General features: G+C 36.5%; 1 non-coding gene across 1 annotated transcript; it reads right to left on the bottom strand.

Moving 5' to 3' along the window:
- Positions 1–4,919: 4,919 nt before the first annotated feature.
- On the bottom strand, positions 4,920–5,027 carry LOC148547637 (small nucleolar RNA R71). The gene has a single exon (XR_015897162.1). It is a non-coding gene; the product is annotated as a small nucleolar RNA R71 (small nucleolar RNA).
- Between the last annotated feature and the right edge of the window lie 944 nt (positions 5,028–5,971).

Raw genomic sequence — 5,971 nt, 5'->3', positions numbered from 1 at the left:
GCCTTAGTTGATTTCTCTAGTACAGCAGAATTGCCAGTTTTACAGACTCCCGCAAGAAGATCTAAACTTGTTTATCTCTAATTTCCTACAGATCTTTGACATTATGAAGACTAATGGAGTCCATCCTGATGTCTACAAGCTACTTCTCTTCCCATTTCATGTACGGGAACGAGCTAAACGGTGGCTTGATACTCAACCCAAGGAGAGCTTAGACACTTGGGATAAGGTGGTCAGTAGATTTCTGACCAATTTCTTTCCACCTCAGAGGCTGACTAAGTTGAGGGCAGACATTCAGACCTTCTGGCAGAGAGATGGTAAGTCTCTTTATGAATCTTGGGAAAGGTACAAGTTGATGCTCAGGAAGTATCCTCCTGATATGTTCTTAGACTAGATTCAGTTGCAGATATTTTATGATGGAGTCTCCAAGACCGCCAGAATATCTCTGGATAATTTTGCAGGTGGATTAGTCCACATGAAAAAGACCCCTGATGAAGCTATGGAGTTGAATGAGATGGTTTCTAATAACCAGTATTTATATTCTTCTGAGAGGACCTCTGTGAAGAAAGGAGTCATGGAGTTGGATGCCTTGGATGCTATTCTTGTCCAAAATAAAGCCATGTCTCAGCAAATCAATGCTATTACTCAACATTTGAGTGGAATGCAGGTTTCTTCCGTCAAGAGGGTCAATTGAGCAAGCAAATACCTGAGAGGCCACCTAACACTCTCCTTAGTGACACAGTGCCTAATCCAAGAGAAGAGTGCAAGGTTATCACCTTGGTAAGTGGACCAGTGACAGATGAGAAGGCACAGGTGATGAGCAGATAATTTATACGCTTTTTGGCATTGTTTTTAAATAGTTTTCAGTATGATTTAGTTAGTCTTTAGTATATTTTTATTAGTTTTTAAATAAAAATCACATTTCTAGACTTTACTATGAGTTTGTGTATTTTTCTGTGATTTTAGGTATTTTCTGGCAGAAATTGAGGGACTTGAGCAAAAATCTGATTCAGAGGCTGAAGAAGGACTGCAGATGCTGTTGGATTCTGACCTCCCTGCACTCGAAATGAATTTTCTGGAGCTACAGAAACCCAAATGGCGCACTCTCAATTGCATTGGAAATTAGACATCTAGGGCTTTCCAAAAATATATAATTGTCTATACTTTGCCCGAGTTTTGACAACGCAAACTGGCATTCAAACGCCAACTTCCTGCCCTATTCTGGAGTTAAACGCCAGAAACAGGTTGCAAATCAGAGTTAAACGCCAGAAACAGGCTACAACCTGGTGTTTAACTCCAAAAAGAGACTCTACACATGAAAGCTCAATGCTCAGTCCAAGCACACACCAAGTGGGCCCGGAAGTGGATTTCTACATCAATTACTTAGTTTATGTAATCCTAGCTACTAGTTTAGTATAAAAACTACTTTTAGTGATTTTATTTCACATCTTTTGAATAATTTTATGTTCAGAGATCACGTTTAGGGGGCTAGCCATTCGGCCATGCCTAGACCTTTCACTTATGTATTTTCAATGGTGGAGTTTCTACACCCCATAGATTAAGGTGTGGAGCTCTGCTGCTCCTCATGAATTAATGCAAAGTACTATTGTTTTTCTATTCAATTCAAGCTTATTCCTATTCTAAGATATTCACTTGCACTTCAACAAGATGAATATGATGATCCATGACACTCATCACTATTCTCAACCTATGAACGCGTGCCTGACAACCACTTCCGTTCTACCTTAGATCGAGCGTGTATCTCTTAGCCTCCATTCCGAAAGATCGGAGTCTTCGTGGTATAAGCAAGAATTATTGGCGGCCATTCCTGAGGTCCAAAAAGTCTAAACCTTGTCTGTGGTATTCCGAGTAGGATCTGGGAAGGGATGACTGTGACGAGCATCAAACTCGCGAGTGTTGGGTGTAGTGACAGACACAAAAGGATCAATGGATCCTATTCCAACATGATCGAGAACCGACAGATGATTAGCCGTGCGGTGACAGCGCATTTGGACCATTTTCACTGAGAGGACGGGAAATAGCCATTGACAACGGTGATGCCCAACATACAGCTTGCCATGGAAAGGAGTAAATGATTGAATGAAGGCAGTAGGAAAGCAGAGATTCAGAAGGATCAAGGCATCTCCATACGCTTATCTGAAATTCTCACCAATAAATTACATAAGTATCTCTATCTTATTTTATATTTTATTTGTATTTTAATTATCAAATCTCCATAACCATTTGAATCCGTCTGACTGAGATTTACAAGATGACCATAGCTTGCTTCAAGCCGACAATCTCCGTGGGATCGACCCTTACTCACGTAAGGTTTATTACTTGGACGACCCAGTGCACTTGCTGGTTAGTTGTGTGAAGTTGTGAAGAAGAATTTAGATTATGAACGTGTGTATAAAGTTTTTGGCGCCGTTGCTGGGGAATGAACAATCACAATTTCATGCACCAAGTTTTTGGCGCCATTGCCGGGGATTGTTCGAGTTTGGACAATTGACGGTTTATGTTGTTGCTCAGGTTAGGTAATTTTATTTTAATTTTAAGTTTTTGTTTTAATTATTTTTATTTTCGAAAAATTTTCAAAAAATCTTTAAAAATAAATTATTCTATGTTCTTCAGAATTTTTTAAGAATGAATTCTAGAGTTTCATGAGATATGTTGAATCCTGGCTGGCTGTTAAGCCATGTCTAATCTTTTGGACCGAGGTTTCACTTATCCTTAGAAGAGCTTCTTTGTCTTTCTCAGCAATTTAGCTGTTGTATGCAATGTTCTGCTGAAGCTTGGCTGGCCATTGGCCATGTCTAGTGTTTTGGACCGGAGCTTTCACTGAAAGCTTGGCTGGCTAGTAAGCCATGTCTAATTCCTGGACCGGAGTTTTTAGACTAACATTGCATGATTCCTGGAATTCTTATTAAAAATTTTGAAATCCTTATTTTTCTTTTTCCAAATAATTTTCTAAAAAAATCCAAAAACATTTACAAAATCATAAAAACCAAAAAATATTGTGTTTCTTGTTTGAGTCTTATGTCAAATTTTAAGTTTGGTGTCAATTGCATGTGTTTTAATTTCTCTTTAATTTTCGAAAATTCATCATGTGTTCTTCATGATCTTCAAGTTGTTCTTGATGAATTTCCTTGTTTGATCTCTAAATTTTCTTGTTTTGTGTCTTTTCTTATTTTTCATATGCATTTTCAAATTCATAGTGTCTAAAGCTTGAAAATTTCTAAGTTTGGTGTCTTGCATGTTTTTCTTTTTTTTGAAAATTTTCAAAAATAAGTCTTGATGTTCATCTTGACATTCAAAGTGTTCTTGGTGTTCATCTTGACATTCAAAGTGTTCTTGCATGCATCATGTGTTTTGATCTTGAATTTTCATGTTGTGTGTCATTTTTGTGTTTTTCTCTCTCCTCACTTAAAATTCAAAAATCAAAAAAATATCTTTCCCGTATTCTTCTCATAAATTTCGAAAATTTGATTTGATTTAGTCAAAAAGTTTTAAAATTCTAATTGTTTCTTATGAGTCAAGTCAAATTTTCAATTTAAAAATTCTATCTTTTTCAAAAATAAAATCTTTTTCTCTCATATTTTCAAAAATTTCAAATTGATTTTCAAAAATCTTTTTCTTATTTTTATATCATATTTTCGAAATTAATACTAACTATTAATATTTTGATTCAAAAATTTTAAGTTGTTACTTGCCTATTAAGAAAGAATCAAACTTTAAACTCTAGAATTATATCTTTTTAGTTTCCTATTAGGCAAGTAATCAACTTGAATTTCAAAATCAAATCTTTTAAATTTCCTTTTTCAAATCCCTTTCAAATTAAATTTCAATCATATCTTTTTCAAAACTTAATTTCAAAATCTTTTCTAACTTCTTATCTTTTCAAAATTGATTTTCAAAATCTTTTTCAATTAACCACTTCACTTTTTGTTTGATTTTAAAAGTTTCTATTTCAATCTTATCTTTTTCAAAAACCACCTAACTACTTTTCTCTCTCTAATTTTCGAAAACTACTAACCCCTTTTCAAAATTCCTTTTAATTAACTAATTATTTTAAATTTTAATTTAATTTAATTTTATTTCTCTTTTAAATTTCAAATTCTAACTAATAATTAAAATAAAAACAAAAATATTTTTATTTTATTTTACTTAATTTTCGAATTCTTCTCTCTGTCATCTCCTTCTAATTATTTATTTATCTACTAATATTCCTCTTTTACTCATAATTTGAACCACCTCTTCTCCTCTGTGTTCGAGTTCTTCTCTTCTCCTTCTTCTATTCTTCTCTTCTTCCACTCACATAAATGAATCTCTATACTGTGACATAGAGAATTCCTCTTCTTTTCTGTTCTCTTCTTTTTCATATGAGCAGGAACAAGGATAAGAACATTCTTGTTGAAGCTGACCCTGAATCTGAAAGAACTCTGAAGAGGAAGCTAAGGGAAGCTAAGGCACAACCCTCTGGAGAGGATCTGATAGAAATTTTCAAAAAAAAAAGAGACATGGCCGAACCCAATAACAATGCCAACAATGCAAGGAAGATGCTTGGTGACTTCATTGCACCCTCTTCTGACTTATGTAGAAGAAGCATCTCAATTCCTGCCACTGGAGCAAACAACATTGAGCTTAAACCTCAATTAGTTTCTCTAATGCAGCAGAATTGTAAGTTTCATGGACTTCCAATGGAAGATCCGCATCAGTTTTTAGCCGAATTCTTGCAAATCTGTGACATTGTCAGGACCAATGGAGTTGATCCCGAGGTCTACAGGCTTATGCTTTTCCCTTTTGCTGTAAGAGACAGAGCTAGAACATAGTTGGATTCACAACCTAAGGAAAGTCTGAACTCTTGGGAAAAGCTGGTCAGTGCTTTCCTGGCCAAATTCTTTCCACCTCAAAAGATGAGCAAGCTTAGAGTGGAAATCCAAACCTTCAGACAGAAAGAAGGTGAATCCCTCTATGAAGCTTGGGAAAGATATAAGCAATTGATCAAAAGGTGTCCTACTGACATGCTTCCAGAATGGAGCATCATATGTATATTCTATGATGGTCTGTCTGAGTTGTCAAAAATGTCATTGGACCATTCTGCAGGAGGATCTCTTCATCTGAAAACCCCTGCAGAAGCTCAGGAACTCATTGAAATGGTTGCAAATAACCAGTTCATGTACACCTCTGAGAGGAATCCTGTGAACAATGGGACGCCTCAGAAGAAGGGAGTTCTTGAAATTGATACTCTGAATGCCATATTGGCTCAGAACAAAATATTGACTCAGCAAGTCAATATGGTTTCTCAGAGTCTGAATGGATTGCAAGCTGCATCCAACAGTACTAAAGAAGCATCTTCTGAAGAAGAAGCTTATGATCCTGAGAATCCTGCAATGGCAGAGGTGAATTACATGGGAGAACCCTATGGAAACACCTACAATTCTTCATGGAGAAATCATCCAAATTTCTCATGGAAGGATCAACAGAAGCCTAATCAGGGCTTTAATAATAATAATGGTGGAAGAAATAGGTTTAGCAATAGCAAGCCTTTTCCATCATCTTCTCAGCAACAGACAGAGAATTCTGAACAGAGCCATTCTGGTCTGGCAACCATAGTCTCTGATCTATCCTAGACCACACTAAGTTTCATGAATGAAACAAGGTCCTCCATTAGAAATTTGGAGGCACATGTGGGTCAGTTGAGTAAGAAGATTACTGAAACTCCTCCCAGTACTCTCCCAAGCAATACAGAAGAAAACCCCAAGAGAGAGTGCAAGGCCATAACCATGATCAACATGGCCGAACCTGGAGAGAGTGAGGAGGACGTGAGTCCCAGTGAGAAAAGCCTCATGGGACGTCCTCTGGACAGAAATGAATTTCCCTTTGAGGAACCAAAGGAATCTGAGGCTCATACAGAGACCATAGAGATTCCATTGAACTTCCTTCTGCCATTCATGAGCTCTGATGAATATTC

The sequence above is a fragment of the Arachis ipaensis genome, chromosome B8, assembly GCF_059453495.1.
Source record: "Arachis ipaensis isolate K30076 ecotype BB chromosome B8, ASM5945349v1, whole genome shotgun sequence".
Classification (NCBI taxonomy): Eukaryota; Viridiplantae; Streptophyta; class Magnoliopsida; order Fabales; family Fabaceae; genus Arachis; species Arachis ipaensis.
Note: the sequence above shows the minus strand (reverse complement) of the source record. Positions and strands in the feature narration are given on the sequence as shown.